The 22,489-nt window shown below is 44.0% G+C and overlaps 1 protein-coding gene across 6 annotated transcripts in view; it reads left to right on the forward strand.

The window, feature by feature from the left end:
• zmiz1a (zinc finger, MIZ-type containing 1a) overlaps positions 1 to 22,489 on the forward strand; it is a 104,289-nt gene that overhangs the window by 32,174 nt on the left and 49,626 nt on the right. For 5 of the 6 annotated variants that reach the window (XM_067610237.1, XM_067610235.1, XM_067610240.1 and 2 more), the window contains one exon: positions 8,150 to 8,224. The exons of the other annotated variant lie outside the window; for it this stretch is intronic. The gene's annotated coding sequence lies outside the window, so the exon portion shown is untranslated. The remainder of the gene's footprint in view (positions 1 to 8,149; positions 8,225 to 22,489) is intronic. 6 annotated transcript variants of the gene reach the window in all.

Consider the following 22,489-nt stretch of genomic DNA (forward strand, 5'->3'; position numbering starts at 1 on the left):
GGGCGTGCCTGCCTGCAAGTGCACGAGTGTGAATGATTTCCTATTGTTTCAAAGCCGGGATCTTTTTAAATTGAAGATCTACATTCCAGCAGAGACAACTCTGCACCAATCACAACATTAGCAGTTCTGTCATATTCATGTCTGTTTAAATATAGAGTTCAGAGGTCACTGACAACCTGTTGACACAGAGCAGATTTATGCAACATGCGCACACACACTCATGCAAACACACACACACACACACACACACAGGCAGCCACAGCCTAGTTTTTGGCGCAGCACATTGCAGCAGTGGTTTCTTGTTGCTGCTGATCTTTGGGTCCTTCCAGCTCCAGATACCAGAGCCTGAGTTATTCTCCGCTCTGCTCCCTGACCCTCCTAATTGAGAACGGCTGTGGCTGAGAAAGAGAGAGCTAAACAGACAGACAGAGAGGGAGAGAGAGGGAGAGAGAGAGAGAGAGAACAGATTCTTGTGTGAGAGAGAAAGAAAGCAAGAACAAAAGAATGAGCAAATGAAAGGAGGAAAGAGCTAGGCCTGTGCAGACCAACGCTGGTCAAGTGGAGGATGGCTGCATGCTCAAAAGTTGGCCTCATGGAACCCCCCCCCCCACCCTCCCACCACACACACACACACACACACACACACACACACACACACACACACACACACACACACTCCCTCCACCTCCTCTCTGGCCATGAGCCAAACAGAGCCAAGCACAATGTCCTAAATGTAGGTGTGGCTTTTTCAATATAGTGTATGATAGCAGAAAGAAAGGGGGGGGGGACAAAAAACAACAAGGGAAACACTGTTCGTCACGGAGAGAGAGAGAGAGAGAGAGAGAGAGAGAGAGAGAGAGTGAGAAAGTTGCATAAAGGAAAATCAAACCCGAGGGTTGGGAAGAGGAGCAGTAAACTCAGTGACAGCTGCATGCATGTCGTAGTGGGTGACAGTCTGTCCGTCTGTCAGAGCAGATATTTCTGTCTGTTTAGTGCTGCCTTAGTGGCTGCCAGAGACACTCCTCATGTCATCGCTGGGTGCCTGCTGTCACTGGCTAAAAAGGAGAGAGGGAGTGGAGTGTGTGTTTTCGCATGGGTGTGTGTGCGCTCGTGAGCGAGAGTGACGGAGAGAGAGAGAGAGAGAGAGAGAGAGAGAAACTCAAGCAGCTGTCTTGAAAGCTCCTCCGCTCTGCCAGTGCATCTTGAATCCGCTTTCCCACTGATATCTCACCGGTAAGACAGTTTCAGTCAGTTGTTTAGTCCAAAGTCCAGCTTTCTGCTGTAAAAAGGAACACACTTTTTTTTCATACTTATTGTCATACTTTTAGCCAACATATCTATTGCTAACCACCGTCATTATAGGGATAATAGACACAAGTGCCTCACTGGAAACAGCTCCAAACCAACTATCAGAAGCAGTTATTTTTAATGAAAGGGAACATCAATAGTTTTTACCCCAATTGTCTATTACAGCAGCCGTCTTTCCCAATGCAAAACTACTGCAGGTTAACATGATGGGTTTTTTTTGTATCAGTCAAAATTTAATAAGACAATAAGACCCAGGTTGTAAAACACACAGCGTTGACTGATAGTAGGCGACTAGTATTATCTCAAAAAAAAAAAAAAAACTTGTAGCAGCTGTAATGAAAAGACACGGTGGTAGGCGGCCGAGTCTGTCAGCTCTGTGTAGGAGGTACAATTTACATGAAATATTAAACAAAAATAGCATACTGTTTTAAATTTCCTGGGTCAACTGAATGTGAGTGTGGGTGGTGCAGTGAGACAGTGTAGAGCTGAAAATCACTTTGCAACAGATTCTTACCCCACAGTAGTATCAAAAGTTAACCGGGGCTGGTCTGCTATGTTCTGTACAGATATATTTAATGTTTTACAGTTAATTCATTTGCAGGGGCAATGCAACCAATATGGCTGATGAGTGTTTACTAAAAGGTTTGTCTTCTTACTTTATAATGACAGTCATAATGGTTCTGCTGTAATTGAACATACTGAAGAGACAGGATTAAGCACATGCATGATTTCAGTGTCTGCGTTTTCATGACTCGAACAATGGACCAATCTCTTGAAAACATGATGTATTCCTTTAAATCACTGGTTTCTGTTTCTTACTAATATGGTGTATTTTTGCCTTAAGTGCTGGCTATTGACTGTTTGATTGCAATCATCTGTTGTTGGAGTGCTGTCGTCTGATTACAAACACGTGTTTATGGCCAACCGAGATGGCCGTGGAGTGAGGTAATGGAATATAAAAAATTTTTTTTTAAAGCATTAGGGAAGTACTGGGCTGCACAGTGGCGCGGTGGATATCATGAAGGTTGAGTGTTTGTACCCACTTGGGCGGCTGAAGTGTAAGCTCGTGTTTTCTCGGGAGGGTTAATGCAGGTTAGATGACCTTTGGGCTGACCATCGGTGTGAATGTGTGCAGAAACCCTGAATGGGAATAGTGGTTATAGGGGAAAAAACGGATAGATGGAGGCGGCACAGTTAAGACATCACTTCTTGCCACGTTTCACCTTTTCTTGACCTTTCTGGAACTGTCTCGTGGGATTTCTCAATAAGATAACAATACTCATGATTTAATGAACATAGGAAACAGGGGTCACTTCATACTCTAAATGTAATTCCCACGCTGGAAACCCCCTGATTTTAGAGCTGGTATGAGCTTTCATAGTGACGTTGCCTGTAATTTTGCGGCAGCTGTGACAGCATTAGTCCAACTTTAGATTCTGTACTGTCACTGTTGGCTTCCTCTTGCTCCTCCGGTGCCCTGACAGCCCTGTAACCACACACCGGTGTTTATGTTCTTTGGGACATAACCTACGACATAACGTAACCTGAGCCCTCAACCTACATGGGCACTTGGCATACGTGTGTGTGTGTGTGGTTGCGTGTGTGTGTGTGTGATCTTGCAGCTGCAGGGCCCATCTCTTTTTGCTGCGTCGCTCTCCAGAAAGAGCTGCAGGGACTTGCCAGTATTTTCATTCCCTCTGGAGGCATTTCCGCACACTAACAAAGCCCGGCCCGCGCAATGAAACGGAGAGGAAGCAGCTTTTGTGAAGGGAGCAGCCGATTTTGATGTGTGTGTGTGTGTGTGTGTGTGTTGGAGGAGGGGGGGGTGTTGCACTTCTGACCATGGCTAACAGTTTGTTACATGCAAATTTACTTTTGAGCTCGCAATTCAGGTTGCTCCAGGCTCTTGTTTACTGACAAGCCTACTGTAGCATGAGAACAACCCTACTCTGTATCCCATTCACAAGACAAAGTTGCCTCCTGTTCCCCTCCAACTAACCGGTATAATACCTAGCTTGTTGGATTGGTTAGTGTTTTTTAACAGGGCTTGTTAACCACTGGCCTTTTACAATCTTACTTCCTCTGTAGCTGTCGCCAAAAGGAAATGTACTCTGTAGCCCAGGTAGCAATTCTCCAGAGTGTCTGGCTCTGGGAAGGTAGTGAATCGAATTAATAATAGTAGAAAATGGTCTCCTTTTTTTACAGTTCAGTGGAACTAGTAACATAAAACTTGCACTCTTTACCCTCATGTCTGCAGTAAATAAATAACACTGATTTAAATCAAAGACATTCATGTTTAGCTCTGTTGTTTGTTGGGTTCAGTGTCTGAGTCTTCATTTTTTTTTCTCTTTGCTGCCGGATACTCTTCATTTAGTCAGGGGTTTCCAGAAATAACTTTTAGGTCGAAGCTCACACGAAACATCATTTTTTTTTTGCAGTCTCACTTGAGGTCATGACACATCAACCTAAAATCGCTAATGTTTTTGTTAAACAGCAGCAAAGGCAGAGCGACTGCACAGTCTGCCAACCGCAGTGTCGCTGAAGCTCCGATTTTCTCCGGGTTTGTCTACAGAGTCAGCGTCCTGTGGGTTGACAGCCAGAGCCGTGTGACACACGCTCTTGCCCATAAACAGGGATTTGGCCCTCTGGAGAAAATAACCTTGATAATTACTGGGTGCATATGGACCTGCCCACAGCAGGAGGGAGGGGGGGTGGGGGGGAGGAGGAGGAGGAGGAGGGGAGGGGGGGGGGGAGGAGGAGATGGGGGTTGACTGCGAAGGAGAAAGAGAGGGAGAGAGAGAGAGAGAGAGAGCCACATCCGCTGGTGCATTCCTCCATGCTGTGTCATACTGGTGCTGAGTTTCCCCTCGGTTTTGCACGGAGATTTCCACAAGGCGCAGGGTGCAAAGGGCTACTGACGCAACGCTCAGGGCTGTGGACACTGACATTTAAAGTTTAACAAGGCAACAAGCCACACATTCATAGACTCCCCGTGGTGACAAAAAGACAACATAACTTTTTTTTTTTGAAAGAGTCGGTATAAGAAGACTGCTAGACAATGGTGATAAATTGGAGACATATGGAGGTGGGATACTTGGAAGAGAAGAGAAACACAGCCTGGTGACCTAACACTAGATGCGCTCATACATTTTCGACTCGCCTCTCCCACTCTCTTTCTGCCCTCATCACATGGTTTCTCTGGTCTGGCTGAATTGGCATCTTTACAGCAGCCAGAGCTGAATGTCTGTGGTTGGCTTGCTGCCCGTCTGCTTGCCTGTCATTCAGCTGGTTAAAGAGGCCTTGTTGAACCGCTGCACTGTGCCCGGCTACTACAGGGCCATTCATGCCTGTAACGGCAGAAACAGCCAAGTCCTGTCATCAGCGCTTGCTAGCACATACCAATTTACTACTGGAAATGACAAGGGCATTTTGCTTGGTAAGCACAGTTTCCCCCGAGCAAACCTTGTAACCAGTTTTTTTTTTTTTAAAGTTTGGATTACATTTCAGAGAATGAGAAGCTGCTTTTTAAACAGAGCAAGTGTCTTTAGACAAACACGTCTCAAATATGTTCAGTCTCTGTTGCCTGTACGCCGCCTACATTGAGTATAAAGTGAAATAGACTGATCCGTTCCCCAAGGAATCATACAACAACAGCACCACAAAACAAAACAGATCCTTTGTGCTGCCTCGAACGCTGGAAATTTCAAACAGACCACTTGAAAATGCAGTTTGTCACTGGGAGTTTCTTCTCCCCCCCCCCCCCCCCCCCCCCTCTGCTCGTCAGTTGCTCTGTGCGCCTTTGGGCTAATGGCAGCTCATCTTGTCACAGATGACCTGTGCCTTACTGAACCGTTCTCCGTCCTCTTCTCAGTCCCACTGTGACACACAGAACGAGGACATGCAGGAGAGCCATGACTTCATCCTGCACTCTCCCTGCTTTCTATAACTCTTCTTTGCCTCCTCCCCTCTTGCTATCATCCCTGACTCCTCCACTCTCTCTCTCTCTCTCTCTCTCTCTCTCTCTCTCTCTCTCTCTGTGTCTGCAGTCCTAACATCTTCCTGCCATGATTAGCAATGGTGTTTTTTCCCTAGCCAGTGTAATGTCTGGAGCCTCCTGTGTCCTTGGAAAGCAGCCTAATAAGCTCAGACACACACTGCTGTCTCTGCGCTACATAGGCCTATTCTCCAGTGTCACCCAGCACACACTGAGGTAAACAAAGACTGCCACACACACGCACGCACACTATCCTAGTGTGCTAATAGACCAGCACACCAGCCCACTGAGGGAAAGCGTTGACGCTAGCTCGCTAACGTTGACCTTCCGTGTGCCAATCACAACAAATCTGCTCCCTGATTTGAATATGGGGAGGAAAACAGTGTAAATTGAAAGCAGAAATCCCCCTGGTGTGAGACAAGATGAGCCTCTGAATAAATTATTCAGATGGCAGCCTCTTTCCTGCATGATTCTCGCCTTCTGCTACGTTTAATGGCATCTGTGAAGAGGACGCCCATTGGAGATTAATCCAGATGTAAGACATTTGTGCGTGCGCTTACATTCGTATGTGTGTTTTCCAACTCTGTGTGTGTGTGTGTGTGTGTGTGTGTGTGTGGCCCGCTCACCTCTCTTCTCATGCATCCCGTTGTGTCGTGTGATGGGGAAACAAAGCCTCAACAGGGGAATTTATTTCTTCTCCGGAGAGGGCTGTAAATAAACAACTAGTGAATCAGTGCCTCCATTTGTTTTTTCTCTGATAATTCTGCCTGTGTCGTGAGGCAGTGTGACAGTGTTTTGCAAGCCGGCGTAGCTCTCAGCAGCCATATTTCCTCTCTGCGAGAGTGAGAAAACATGCCACACCGGCCTCATGTTTCATTACCGGAGATCAGTAAATTACCGCTTGCTTTTTTTTTTTTTTTTTTTATATCATTCACTGCAGCTCATTTAGCGCCATGATGAAGCCTTTGTATGAGTGGGGAAATAACACCAGCATTAGATATTGTGCTTTAGAGCTACTCAGACAACTAAAGACACACTGGCATAGAAATTACCAGGTGCAATTGAATAGGAAAACCCACAGCAGATACTGTGCTGAATGTGTTCAGTCTGTGTGAGCATCATTGATTCGCTTCAAAAGGATGACCTTCCCCGATACAAACGCTGACAAATGATTGAAAATAAGATTATTACACCGTATTCGGGAACACGCTGTTTGCAATAAAGCATGTTTTGTGATATTGTGTGACATCATCTTGGTGTAAACCTTTTTTTTTTTTTATTAGGGAAAAAAGATGCACTCAAATAGTTTGCTTCACCCAATTTATAAAAGACTTTCTTTTTCACTTTCCTCCACTGGCTCCTAGCCATGAAGTTATTTTGTTTTAGTTTTATCTGGCCAGGTTTTGACATATCTGTCTCTTGAGATTTCAGCCTGCACCTTCAAAACAATGCAGGTGAGTAAAATTTAGTTTGTCGTCCTCACAGAGTTACAAAAGTCACATTTAAAAAGTTCAAAAGCAACCTCTCCTCCTTCCTAGAAACTTTGTCTCTTTTACTACGGATAATACATCAAACATAAATGTAATTTTTCACTACTGTGAGCATCGCAAACACAATTTCATCTCCACTGTGTTTGGGGCGTCACTTGAAATATTAGAGACGGATATCTCAAAACCTGGGTAAATAGAAGCAAAACTGTCTGTGTGGCAGGATACCATTAAAGGAAGCATTTTTCTTTTTCTTTTTTTCTTTTTTTGTGTGGTGACTTTTTAAACAGGAAGGAATCAACTATTATTTCCCTTAATTGCAGTTCTGTGGTCTGCAATAACAATAATGAGCCAAGCACAGGTCCTAGAAAATATGAGGGGAGTTACTTGTATTAGCTATGGTTCAGTGACTAATAGGAGCAGTGAATAATGGTGTGAACAGAGTGATTCCAGTTCTTTAGGAATAAAGGTAACCTCCCAGCGTGTAAACCTTGATTAGGAGCAATCATTCAGCTAATGCTGCTGTTGGTAATGCCAACATGACTACACATAAGAGCCTCTAATGAGCACTGGTTTACCATGGTTTCTTTGTGCTCAAGTACCCTTCTCTGTATCCCATATCCAAGTGTGAAATTACAATATCAGATCATATTTAGTTAATTAAACCCATATGACTAATTTAATTTGACTGAAATATGGGGGGAAAATGAATAAATCATGGGGGCGTATTTAGCTTGCTAGCGCTGGTGTTAACAGTAATTAAATGTGGGGCAATCTGTAGCCTGTGAAGATAGCTCAAGTCTTTTCTTTTCGCCTACTGTACACATGTGGAAAAAATGTGAGCCAGACGGTTTTTGGGAAGCAGACTAGCAGAATATTAATGAAACGAATGTGGGAGTTTCAAACACAGGAATAAGTGAGTTAAAGATGCAGTCCCAGTAAAGTAGGCTAGTGCATTAATAGTCCACGAATGCTCGTCCCATTAGGAGATCTGCACATTTTAGTTTAGAGGGAAGAGCCAGCAGAAATATTCCTCCATGATTAGAGCCTGGAGATTTCAAAGACAGCTGCTTCTGCAACTAGATGGGCGCAAAACACTCACAAAGAAGACGAGAAATCAACTTGTATTTGTCATTTAAGTATTTTATGTTTCATATTTGGCGGGGATTAGAGACCTGCATTCTCTCCAGCTTCTGTCAGTCCTTGTTATGCGCTTCCAATCTGACAGACGCACGACAGGGTGCTTTATTACATCTCGATAAATGATGCCACCCAAGTCTTGTTTTCCTATCACTAAAAAGCAGATTGTGTTTTGTCACACTCCCTGATGTGCTTTGCATTCTGTTTTGTTTCATTTTAGACTCGCTCTGTGATTGATGAGGATTAAGAAACGGATTTTGCCTAATAGGAAACACAGGAACATCCTCATCCGCTGGTAAGGATCCTGATTTATCACCTATGTTTTCATCCAAGCATCAGCTTGTGTCACAGATATGCTTCGGCGTGGTTCTGCAAACAAGATAAAGACGTCTGCAGTTTGGATTTTGTCTTTTCTTCTGTCATACCAGCCGCTAAACACACAGGTGATTTGTCCTTGGACAGGAAGCGCCGGTGATCACGTTACACAGTAACCGAGATGGAATACCGTGTGCTTTCAAGAAAGAATTAAAAACAGAACACGTTGTGATTCAGAGGAGCAGAGTAACTTACAGACCTCTCGGTTTTGAGGCAAAAACTCAAATCATCTGTGAAGGAAAGCGCCAAGGCCTGTGATACTGAAATTGATACTACGCTGTCTCTTATTGTCCAGACGCTTTCAGAGAACAATGTTGGACCACAGACACGTCAGTACATACTGAATTAATCGCCATGAGAGATCTATTTGTCCTGAATGAAAGCATGAGGATTTACACGATGGGGATTGAGGTTTTGATCGGGATTGATGCCGTTTCCCTCTTTGCACGGCAGACAGCTGGTGCTCGTCAGGTAACAGGTCAGTCAGTCACAAGAAACCGAACAAGTCGTGAACAGTGCAGCTTCACTCCATCACCGTTCTTCGTCTGATGTGGTCGATTCAGGAAAAAAAAAAAAGCCCATTTGAAGGATGTTTACAAGTCCACATTTTCACATGTATGCTACAGTGGTGATACTGTTCTTGCTTTGCTTCAAGCTGTCCCTAGGGTGTGATCACCGCATCAGCAGTGCTGGACCAATGGTGAGATACCATGTATGGCTATTGATTTGTCTCTATCAATATCAATCTCCAAAAGGAGGACAACTACAAATCCCCATATCCCCGTCCAGCAGTTATGTGCCTTCTTCTGCGTAATCTGCAGAAACAGGGCTCCACTTGATGCAGAAACATGCATGAATACTGTGTTCAATTAGCCTTTGAACAGCATGAATATTATGAATTCAGTTATCCCTCGGACTGCATGAATATTAAGTGTTCATTTAAACCTTGGCTGGGAAGAAACACTCCATCAATCCTCATCACAGTATCTAAAAACCTTTGACTGACGTGATGGATAATGTAATTGGGGTGAATGAGGATGAGAGGAAACATCAGACTAAAGGATGTCCCATTACGCCCTCCAACACTTTAAAGTAAAAGGAGACCTTGTCCCTCATGCTTTGTTTGGGAGGCTGCGCAAAATGTCGACAGTGTAGTTTGTGTACATGTGAAACGGCATCAAAGCGCTGGAAGGTGAATAATTTTTGGTGGCATCTGCACATTCTGCAATATGCTAATGAGCAAAGCTGCAAAAGCCAGATTGCCAGGAGAGAGAAGGGGAGATGGAGAGAGAAAAAAGAGGGAGGGAGCAGAGTGGAAAAGAGAGAAACAGACGGAGGCTGGTGTAAATTATGGATGCAACCTGCGATTTCCAAGAGGAAAAGAAAGGCAGAGAGAAACCTCAAGTCATGCATATCAGATTACGCATTTACCACATTTTCTTATCATGGTCCATGAGCAAACTCGTATACAATCTGGCCTCTGTGTGTGTGTTCTTGTGTGTGTGTGTGTGTGTGTGTGTGTGTTTGAGAAAGAGAGAAAGCACTTACACATTCATCCATGTCGAGTTGTGTGGAGCTGTGTTGTGCTGTCAAGCGTCCTCTGAAGCTGATATGACATGTGCGTCTAAAGCTGTGTTGACTTTTATTCTGCTATTGTTGTTGCGTTTCTTTACATTGCGCGTCTCGGTGTGTGTCCACAGTTGCATGGACCTCGATAGTCCACACTTCCATCCCAGCATTGAACGTACACACGGACACACTCCTCTCTGCTGGGCGTCTTCTTTCATTATTTTGACATCACTCAAATCACACGCTGGATATTTATATGTCATTGTTTAACAAAACGCAAGAAGCCGAGAACAGTTTTCTTTTGTTAAAAAAAACGAACTCTCATTACGTATTTTGCCTGCTTGAGCAATTCTAAGTTAAGTAAAAAGGAGTGTTCGTGTCCCACTACCACATCCCACCCTTGTGTGCCAGTCCCCTAACAGCCTGTGTGAATAATGGATCCATTCTTGAGTTATGTCTGTGACTGGGGCCTGTGCAGTGGTGTGGTTTCCCCACCAGAGGTGGAGGTGGAGGAGACGGGGAGGGGCTGGTGGTCTGGAAATAGCTCTGCCTGGGCCTGGGAGCACCTTAGGTGGGCCTCTGTGCCAGCCTCACCTTCCATTAACACGCTCGCACGACAAAAGCACAATTCTGCCAGAGAACCTGGCGCATATTATGCACCTATTTTCCAGCTAGGTTGAAAGGAAATATGGTTTGGGCCTGTCTCCATTCAGCTGTGCTGCCTGAGTGATCCCCTCAAAGATGGCTGGAGAATCAGAAAAGGGCTGCGTTTTCTAAGAATTGGACAGCAGCCACGTTGCACTTAAAGCGAGATGTGTCTGAGCTGGGAACAGAAACTACGAAGCTGCCCTGGATCTTGCCTGCATGTAAATGTGTGTTAATGTGTAAAGTAGGTCATTTATTTGGAGCAGGGACAGTCGTAGTGTGCCTCTCTGGAGCGATGTCAGAGTGGGGAATCGTTTCATAAGCAGACACATTGCTGGATTTAGTGATCCGCACTCGGGATTTACATATACCGATATTTTGTTAATATGTCAAGCCCAAACCCTAATATACCAGAGGGGGGAAGATGGGGGGGGGGGGGGGGGGGATGTTGAAGGTGAAAATGGCCATGGTCTATCCAGAGACAGCATCAGTAACCACAACCAGAGATAGCAGCCTAAAAATCAGACTAAATCAGATTACCAAACAAACAGCTAAGAGGATTAATCCTGATCTCTCTCTCTCTCTCTCTCTCTCTCTCTCTCTCTCTCTCTCTCGCTCTCTTTTTCCATCAGAGGGACATTAAATCTGCAATCTATAAAATCCCTTCAAATGATTTTCTATTTTATTTTACAGCCCTCATTTTCTGGTCACATATTTGGAGTGAAGCGCTTTTTGCTCTCGGTGAACTCTGCCCTTTTGTTCTGCCTTGAGGCCTCTAGAAATTGCTTTACTAAACAGGGTATCATATCGGTCTTTAAAAATATCTTCACGGGGTACACAAATCTGACCTCCGATCAGATGCTGTACCGCTGGCCGTTAAGCCCCATAATGTTATAATAACGTTTTCCAGCCGACGCTGTCAGGAATAAAGCTGTGTTTAGAGACGGCCGGCAGCTCTGTGGCTGTCACTTCAACAGGCAGAGCAGCGTTTACTGGCACGGACCTAATTAATCGAAAACATGATATATGGAAGATAATAATTACACCTGGCTTTCAGAGATCAAAAATGTCGCTGCATTTTTTTTTTTTTTTTTAGAATGAATCTCAGGAATGATTGTTGGGTTTCAGGTAATCAGTGGCAGTACAGTATGTTCTCTGGAGGAAAAAAAAAAAAGAGACTGTAGATTAATTTGGTTAATATTTCATAAAGCTTACAAAGGCAGAGGGCATTTGAGGCTTTTCAGATTATTTGTTCTCAGGCTATATTACACACCACGGTTGAGCTGCTGCGCCACTGTGCTGCAACGTCTACAGCTCTCGAGCACAATGCCAAGACAAGGCACTCGCTGTTAAAAGTGTTTGTCTGTGATAGCGTTGTTTGTGAAATGGGAGCCGCTCAGATGTGCTGCTGCTCCTTTTTTTTTTTTTTTTTTACTTCACCGCGATCAGACTCAAAGGGCCCCAGTTTGCGCACGGCATCGTATCGCTCTCCTGAGCGCCGGTAACTGCTCACAGATTTGTATTAATATCCTCACCGCCGGTGCTGGTTGATACCAGCTGATTCATCATGAATCTCACGCACACCTCTGCTAAACACAGAAGCACAATACGACATTGCTCTTGACAGCTTGACAAACTGACAGTCCCACTCTCAATCACTCCCTCTCGCTCTCTCTGATAGAGCCGTTTATTGTAACCAACAAGACTGTAATCAGCACAAACCTAATCAAATCATTGCTCCAACAAGCAGCCCTGGCTGCAGGGCTTCCACGAGACATATCTCAGATCAAGAGGCAGACTCGCTTGTATAGCAGTATGTACTGTAAACCAGCCCGCTGCATGAAATGTCAGGAGAAGTAGGATTATTTACGAAAATGTCACTGGCAGCATAATAGCTCAGTAGAAGAGTGCCTCATGCTATGTTTGTATCTCATGTCAGCAGGTGCGATATGTGACTCTGTGTGTGTTTCTGAGTGTGTAGTAATGAAAGCTACTGAGCACAAATGGGAAAGTAAGCAGAATGCCGCTTCTGTTGACTGAAACTGGTGTGTGATTGGCAGAGTGCGCAAGCCATCGAGTTAGCCATTATAGTGTGTGTTTTAGATCTGCACAAACAAACGCACATCTCCAAACCTCCTCATTATCGGCAGCAGGAAAGCTGCCTGGGCACCGAGACAACTCCTGTGTGTGTGTGTGTGTGTGTGTGTGTGTGTTTGCGTGCACGAGTACACATGTGTGTATTTGCTGCCGCGCGCCTAATTCAGTGGAGGCTCAGTCCAAGATTTGGTTAACCGAGTTGGCTCGCCCTATCACATCGCCACAGAGTGTGCAGTTGCTCCGGCCTCTGTTTCATTTAGTGGCACCCACGCTCTTGTCCTCTCGCCATGAAAACACACAGACACGCACGCTTTTTCTACACTGCAACAGACACATAGCACACACACATACACACACACACACACACAGCTGAATGAGAGAGTGACAAAGTTAGAGAGAGAAAGAGAGAGAGTGAGAAAGAGGAAAAAATGAGAAAGTACCAATTAAGCTCCTCAGACAGTTCTGCCAACAGACATCAAGGGGTTGGAGGCAGAGAGTGTTTGTGTGTTGTGTGTTTGTGTTGGGGAAGGGAGTGAGGTAGGAGAGGGTGGGGGGGGGGGGGGGGGGGGGGTTGACTACAGGAATGGTCTCTAACTTTGTGTTATACTGAAACAATTTTGTACTTTTTAGATTTTTAAACAACTCATTACAGTGAGGTGTCAGTAACCTGCTGAGGAGGTTAGCTTTTTATATTTGTTTGTCTTTTGACAGTTTAATGCACTGAGGCTGGTTGTAAAATGATGCTGTGTGTTCTCAGCCATTTGTATAACATGTTTAACACCACTTTAAATCTACAGATACATGTGAGACATGCAGTATTACTGACACTGAGGTGCGTTTGCATAAAGTATTAAGCGTCCCTGAAATTGTTTACATTGTGTACACATGCGCAAACACATAATAAGTAGTTTACCTGGTTTGTAGGAACAAAATAGGGTTGTAAATTTATGATAATTTTGTTGTTTCATTTATAAAATGTCAAAAAATTATATTTAATTTTCAATGAAATTATAAAATCAGTAAATCCGTACATTTTAGATGGTGAAACCAAAGAATGTTTCACATTTTTGCTCGACTTAAAGATGAATTGATTATCAAAATTATCGTCAGTTTTTAAGCTGTTATTCATTTGAGCTCAACAAATGTCTTTGTGTTGCATTCAGACTTTCATGTCCGCAACCAGTAGCTAATCCTTAATCCAAACAATCTTAGAGACAGAAAAACTCTTGCTCTACTGCCAAATGAAGCCTCCTCCTCTGCTCTGTGTTCACGCTGTGAAACAAAAGGCTAGTTTGGCCAAATCAGGACTGACATCATTGGCAACAGCTGCAGGCTGCATGCACTGTGTGTCCACGCGTGCGTGTGTATGTCTCTGTGTGTTTACGTCGGGGTGCTCGTGTGTTACTGTCTGTCAAGATGAGGTGACCTGATTGCTCAGCTGAGCAAGTGAGGGAAGACCCAGCCTTGTGTTGTCAGAGTTGCGCCAATAAAAAACCACAAGAGATGGACCACAATGCACCCTGGCTAGCAGCCCCTCCCCACTCAGGGCCTCTTAATGTTTTGTGGATGTGCCATGCTCACCCCCCTAGCCCCACACACACACACAAACACACACACACACACACACACTGGCACTCCTGACCATGCCAAAGCAGATTTGGAGATGAAAAATGATCCACCGCTGGCTCTGCACTGCTGTATCAGCTCCCAGCTATATAGTGGTGGGTCAAGCCAAATCCTGTTTAAAGAGCCTTTATCCTTATTGCTGTAAAGATAGAGTTAGTTACAACGAGACCTCTCCTCTCCTTTCACTCCATAAATTCTGTTCACCTCCATGACAGAGGCGCCTACTTACAGTAACCGCAGTTAGTCCAGGTCAATTTAATGAAGCATTTTGATCTGATTCCATCAATAATTTCCACTTATGCTTTTAGTATTTTTATTCAAGACAGGAAACCAAAGAAATCTTTACAGCATGATGTGGGAGTTTTTTTACTCAACCAGCTACAGGGGCTGACAGTCTGTAAAACCTGCAATGAAACATGTCTCATTCTGCCTTAAGGAGCTGTTAACCCACTTAAATGAATTTAATTTGTTTAGGTTTCAGCGGAGAGTTTTGCTATTACACGATGGCCTAAATGCTGTTGTAAGAGGATTTTCCTTTCTAAGAATACAGATTTAAAGGACCTACAGACTTGGGATCCTCTTCAGCATTAATATATGATTCTGTTTAAAGAGATAAAGTAGCAGCACAAAGCACTGGATATTGGCAGCTTTGGTAAAAAGATATACAGTATTTGATACGAGTATTGGCCTTCAGAAAAACAATGTCAAGCAAACACTAGTTTGTTTGTGCCAGTAAATGGTGGGTGGCCTCATCATTCACCCCTCTCAGCATGAGCACATAAAATGCCTTCTCAACACATACACACACGCACAAACAGGAATGACCCCCCGACCGCCTGGGGCCTCACCCCAGTGGCCCTGTGGCGAGCCGTGTGTTTGTGTGTGAAGCTTAATAACCTTACAAGGGCCATCCCACCCCTGCTGCTCTGTCTTATTACTCCCTATACCTTTTTTTCTGTTTTGTCCAGAGGAGGGGAAAAAGAGATAGGATGGATTTCAAGCAGCACCTTGTGGGGTTGGGTGGTGGGGGGGTGCAAGGCTGGAATGAGAGCTGCAGGGCGGGAAGAGCTGAGGGTGAGGAGGAAAATTGAAGAGAGGGGAAACAGAGAAAGAGAGAGAGAAAAGCAGAGAATGGAGTGGAAGGTGGGGGCTGTAGCAGCAGCAGCAGCAGCAGCAGTATTGACGTGGTTCAGATAAGTGAAGGATTAGTGGATCCACAATGAGCCTGGAGCTGCTGCTCCCCCCATTCAACAGCCAGAGGTGAAGTGGCTTGTCTTAATGAACTGTGAAAAGTAAAAGGACATGCTTACATGCATGTAGACACATGGACATACCATTTATACAGTAGATATGTTTGTTTTATCAATCTCAGTTCATTATCTAATGAATGTGTGTGCTGTTAGAGCTCCAGTCTTTGAGTGCGACCTTCACTGAATTCACGCATACACCCTGGTTATCTAACCACTGTCCTTAGGGCTGATTACATATACAGTAGCTGGGGATTAAACACATATACTGCTAGGTATTGTTTAAAATGTCAGTACAGTTCCTGAGTTTTGGTACCAATCGCATAATGATACTTTTTCCAATTAGTCTCTTTTAGGAATATTTAAGATAGACGTTATTTTTTCAACAAATCAAATGAAAACCAACAATGAATCGATCTTTCTAATAAGTGTCGTCTGTGTAGTCAAAGCCTGATGTGGCATATTGCTTCAAAAACACATCAGTGAGCCACACCGTTGCACTGGGTAACGTGTCCCTTTACTGCCATGAGCATAGGCACTGCAGTTTATTTTGACTCTATTCCACATACACTGTCCCGCAGTCGTAAATACTCACTAGAACACCAAATCCATGGCTGTAAATAGTCCCCAACAGACACACTGTTAACTCCTGTTTGAGTAATATTTGTGTAAAACCACAGTGCGCAGCTGTTTTATGAAATTACTTAGCCTTTATAAAAAAGTGAAAATATTTATTTGTGACCAGTTTTGAAAGATTTACGTCTTCAGCAGGAATCAGTGGGCTTGGAACGACACAGACGGAGTAGAGAAGTTGATTGGTTTGGCTTTTTTTTACCGTATCTGTTGACAATAAAAACTTTTAACGTTCTGATTGAGATCTGGAAATATATGATCAAAGAATCGGTAAACACCAAGAATCACAGCAGTCCGGCTACTCGCTCCTCCGCTTCTTCTCTACATAGACGACTTTTTTTCATCCGTGTCCATCCTTTTAACAAAGACTCGCCATGTCTACTGTAGAAACATGAGCAGCGCTTTCTAACTGTGTCTCTTTTGTTACTTTCTCCAAACACACACACACACTCGCCCACTGCAGCGGACACAATAGACAGTCATCTTAATATCTGCTGCTCATGTTGTGAAATGCTTGCTTAAAGTGAGAGCTGTATGTTCGTGTGTGTGTATAACGATAATGACACACAAGTCTCGCTTGAGTGCGGGTTTTGTGCGTCTCTGAAAGCAGCCTTTATGTACCTGTTTGAATTGTTTGTACGTGTCTATGTAGGATGCACAGGTGTCAGTGTCCACACGCATCAACAAGAATCCAGAGAGTCAGGTATCTGTCTGGTTTCACGTTAGAGTGGAAAACCAAAGGCTCAGATTACAGCCGGGGTCATCTGTCCTGCTCCACGGGCCGTACACAAATACACAAATACATAACATGTACAAGGACACATTCGATGTGTGTGTGTTCAGTATTATTTATATCTGTTGCTTGATTAATTAATGACTGTAATTGATTAATTGTTAAATAATCCCTGGCAGACACTGCAGACATACATTCATTCATTACTTAAGTCATTTATAATGTTTCTTTGCTTATTCTTATTCAGCATCACGGGACTGGTGCCCAAAAGTATGGAGACACCCTGGAACAACTCATCTTCCATTTATGTTTATATAAAATGTTAAAGGAGAATTACACATATATATATATACACTTATTACACATATCCATATACCAACTTTGATTTGTTCTTGGTCTCTCAGATCAGCTTCTTAGATCTCTTTCATGTTTAATCCATTCACACCAATGTGTCTTTTGACGTTTTCACAAATTAACAAACTGGCTCTTATATATCTGTGCTTGTACAAAGTTACTCGCGCGTACTGTAATGTACATACCACCACATCCTGACAGTCTCAGGAGAAACTCATCGTAAAAAAAGTGATCGTTTCCTCAGAAGACTCGCTGGCTCAAATAATTAGTGGAAACTCGCGACAATCTGACATGTCGGTACGTCTGAAAAATAAGAATACAGTGACACCGGAGTTACGTAAGGCCCGTTGTCTGTCTTTCTCTGCCAGTTTTTCTCTCCCTCTTGTTTTCTTCCATTCGACCCCCCCCACCCCCACCCCACCCTCCACCCCCCTCCTACTCTTTCCTTCTCTACCTCTCTCATACAGGAACTGGCCAATTTCCTGAGCCTGTTTTTTCCATTTCGCTTCCCTGTGCGTGTATCTTTTACATGCGAATGTTTCTGGGTGCCTCTGTGTGTGCCTCTTCGTCATCCTCTGTGTCTGACTTGCTTTCAGCTAACAGCTTAAAATGTCACAACGGTTTAATTTCACGGGGGCGAACTGGTTTGAGAATGACCCGGTGTGTGCTCAGCGGAGTTTGAGTCAGGTTTTGACTTTTTCAGCTTCACGCTCCTAGGTCGAAATACGCTTTTGAATGTTTTTGTGTGGACGCTTAATTGATAAGCAACAGTGCTTTTTTTTTCTTCGAGATGTGACGGAAGGATTAGTAACATTTTTTCACAGTACAGGAGACACCGAGGCGTCCGCTCGAACCGCTCGTATGAAAAGATTTGTATTTAAGATCCACATAGAAGTTATGTATGATGACTTATAATTACACATCGCAATTACAGTTACAACTTGTAATTTTATCTATGAATAAAATTCTAGATTGGTCCAGGCCTGTCGTATGAGTCATAAACAAATAGTCTGCTTCTCTCCACAGGGGGAACCAACACTTGACTGACAGATAACGCCTTAATTTGAATGACCTTGGAGATTTTTTTTTCTTCTTTTTTTTTAACTTTTTAAAAGATTTTATTGGCATATTTTGGCATGACATTAGTTGAAAAGAAAGTTCTCACCCTCTCGCTCTCACACGGCTGCCTCACGGTCTCCCACATAAGTCATGAACCACTTTGCAAGATTTTTTTTGGGGGGGGGGGGCATCCAATCTCACGTGTCAGACCATTTCATCTTTATTCATATCGTGGTACAGCTGTGCAATGACACGGCGTTGACAGCTCTCCTAATACCGCTGCTGACACTGTAAATTTCCAACAGCAGGAACTCAAGCGCTGCGGTGTGAAATTCTTCTTTTGGCTCGTTTTTGTGAATGAAACTTTGCCCTCAAACAGAGAGGAACAGGTAACCTTACATGATATAGTAATTTGGAGTCGATTAAGCAATCAAATCTCACAAACACACGTCTACTCATAAACAGGTGGTATTCATCAAGTAAAACCAGCAATTTACAAGAAGTTTGTGCAGTTAAAAGAGTTTGCCGAATGACTTCGAACTCTCGTATAAAAAAAAGTAGAGTAGGTTATATATACAAAATATCATATACCATAAGGCTTTTTGACTCTGAAGATTTGATTTCATGGATTTCAAGGTTTTTATGGGACACTGATAAAAAAAAATATGGCACATGTGCAGAAAAGCATCGGTCAGCAGTAAAGAAAAACTCAACATAAGCTATTATAGTGAAGTCATTTTTTTGTGAGCCTCATTAAACAGAAGGATGAGTTGAACTGTCATGCTCATCATTGTGCCCCTCTCATGCGTCAGACGCGTCACTCCGTCTTTGGTCAAAGCCGACCGGAGTGTCCCTCTGGCTCCAAACTCCACCAACTAACAGAACAGGCTGGCGAATGTTTTCCCTATTCAGATTGCGGCATTTACTATTCAACATAAACTTCTTTAACTGTCTTCTGTCAGTGTGTTTGTGTGTATTTTTTTTGTGTGTGTGTGTGTGGCCAGCACTGCCTCAGTGGATGAGGGAGATCCTTATTGCCCCCGGCACAGTGGCTCATGAAAATCAATGTTTGATTTGCCGGCTAGTTGATAAAGGATTTAATGCTGAAACATGCCCCCACCTTCGCCTGCCCTGCTCACAGTAAAGAAATTGCCTTATTGAGTTAATTTGTTCATTTTGCTTTCATTCAGGCCTGTGTTTGCAAAGTGACGGTATTTGCCTCGGATCATGTGTGTGTATGTGTGTGTGTGTGTGTTTGAATTGAATGTGCCGGCAGGTAATAAGATAGCTGTGATTACCTGACAGGCCTTGTGTCCACTCGCTGTTGACTGCAGATATGTATGTGTGTGTATGCAGTGTCCAGAGTGGTGTATAACCCCCCTCAACCCCCCCCCCCCCCCCCCTCTGGTGCTCCCTGCTCTTGGTGTGTGTATCGACCAGACTTTGGAATGGAGAAACGCCAGCCCAGCACACAAAATCAATGGCTGCTGTTTTCTCTCCTCCAACGGCCTCCTGTTATCTGCAATGAATACAAAGCACATATTGTAGTGCACCAGACACACACTCATACACCTCATCTTTATGGCTACTCCCCTTGCACTACTGTGGCAGGTCACACATAGACCCACAGGAGATTGGGCTAAATTACAAGTCAGTTACACGTAATTGGAAGAAATATGGCTCTTGGCATGTGTTTTCTCATTCGGAGAGTGTTTGCAGTCGAGTCTTCTGTCACCTAACAAGACTTGAGTGAGACCTACGCTGCCGCAGCTCGCGTCGGACTGCGAAGTTTATTATTTCTCCTACTATATACACTCCGCTGTGCCAGCAAATCAAACAAGGCAGCCAAGAGTGTGAATGAAACATCATCCGTCATCCATTGTGTTGAGTAGCATCAGCAAAGTGGCCAACAAGTGTTTATTTAGCCAGTGGGCAGTCCATTTCATTTCAGGATAAGATCAAGCCTATTTTCGGCCATTATGCAAGTGTCCCTCCCTCTCCGTCTCTCTCTCTCACTGTCCTAAACTCTTTCTTTCTCGTCGTCTGTCTCTCTGATAGGGATTATAGGTGGCGGTGGGAGGAGGAGGAGGAGGGGGGAGGCGAAAGATTAGCGGCTGCCGTCCGGCGGGTCCGTCTGTCTGCCGTCAGAAAATAGAATTCATTTGTGTGATCCAGATGCTTATGCTCAGCTCTCTCTGTTTGTGTGTGTTGCTCAGTCAGAGGAGAGGATTGGCCACTGGGCTGGGGGCGGGGGGGGCGGCGGGGGGGGGGGTGTTTGGTAGTGGGGGTGGCGGTGGAGGTGGGGGCTAGCTCACATCCGCTAGACAGCTTTTGTACTCGCATCAAAGAGAATGGCCGTGGCCTGATGTCTACTTACCCTGTTTAACCACCCTGACAGAGTACAGTATACACAGACCTGTGTAATGATGTATGCATGGAGTACATAAGTCGTGTGTCCCTCATCATGGCCATTCATTCTCTACTTATAAACAGCTTCATGCATTCATTCTCAGGAACTCTATAGGTTCACTTTCTGGGTACGATGCTGATATAACGTTCATTTATCAAGGACAAGACGCCAAACATTTGCGGTTCCCAGCTTCCCGAAGTGTAGTATCGTACCTCAATACTCACTTTCAATACCAAAAGATGACATTGACTGTTCGCTCATATTCATGCTCTTCTTGACTTATCATTTTAACCACCAATATCTGATTTAAATCATATTTTACCAGGCTTTTGTTAGATGTGGGAAAGTGTAAAGGGTATATTTTATGATAGTTAATTGGGGTGAAGACAGAGAGAGCAGACTGGGGCAGTGTTAAGGGTACTAGAAGGGCAGTGGGGTCCTTTGTTGTAGCTGGTTACTTCATACATCCAGGACGGGAGCAGGGTTGATGGATGGTCCCAGACTGGAGATCTCATGGAGGGCTCCGGAGCAGGATGCTGGAGGAGGTGTGTGGGGTCCCTGAAGGAAGTAGTGTTGGAAGGAGGGGGGGGTAGAGACAGAGAGGCAAAAAGACCTGTCATTAATCAAACTCCCTCCACCTGCCACCTCTCCTCTCTGCCTCTCGTCCTCTCTTTATCCATCCTGCCACTCGTCTTTTATCCCCCCCCCACCCTCCCGCTTCTTCTTCCTAACCATTTTTTGTTCTAAGTCCAAGTGCTCCATTGTCCTCCATTATAAACAGCCTTTTACAGCCTTTGGGTTGTAGGGAGCGTACGCACTCTCAAACATCACTTTGGGAGGTGTTTAATGCTATTACGAGGTGGCAGCCCAGGCATTATGCCCTCCAACAAGGAGAGATGGACTCGTGCCGGGGCTAAACGCGACTTAGTTTTCTTAATTCACTTAAACTCGGGTGCTTCTGCTCCCTGCCACCAGCCTCTTAACTTCCTGGTCGGAGCAGCCCTCTAATGCTCGCCTCAGACCGCTGTAATGCGAAGGGTTGTTCTTTTTGTTGCTTTGAGGTCAGTAAGAACATTACGAGGTGCTTTGACAGGTCAGAAGTCTTGGCTGGAGCTGCTGTGCGTTTTATTCGCTAACTGTAATTTCCCACCACCGAGGAGGATTGGTCTCTCAGAATTGGCGGCTTACCGGCAGTGCATAGTGGACATGGATGTGTAGACCATGGTTCTCGGTGTGTCACAGAGGGAATTGATGAGATTCAATCACCCTCTTAAGTCCATAGTGGCTAATCCTTCCTCTCTGTCCCTTTTAAGATAATGAAAGGTTGTTTTTTTGTGTGTGTTTTTTTTTAAGTTTATTAGAAGAATGATTGATATAATCTGCTGTCTGTCTGTAAGAGCAGGAGACTAGGGCTGGGCCATATGGTTGAGATCAATTAGATCTGACATTTTTAAATGCAAAAATGCCAAATATTCAGTGGTTCCAACTTCTCAAATGTGAATATTTGCTGGTTTTCTCAGTTTTCTATGATATTGAACTGAACATCTTTGGGTTTTTGACTGTTGGTCAAACAAAACAAGCATCTTGAAGATGTCGTCTTGGAAATGTTTCACTATTGTCTGATATTTACATAGACTAAATGATTAATTCCCTAAACGCAAAAATAATTAGCAGGTTAATTGATACTACTTAAAATAGTAGTTAGTTATGACCCTAAAATCAGTATCACTGTATTAATTATATGCAATGATAATTATAATATAATTGTTTTCTGATATCGGCATACAGAATAATCACACCATATGTATCTGA

This window comes from Thunnus thynnus, chromosome 14 (assembly GCF_963924715.1).
Source record: "Thunnus thynnus chromosome 14, fThuThy2.1, whole genome shotgun sequence".
Taxonomy (NCBI): Eukaryota; Metazoa; Chordata; class Actinopteri; order Scombriformes; family Scombridae; genus Thunnus; species Thunnus thynnus.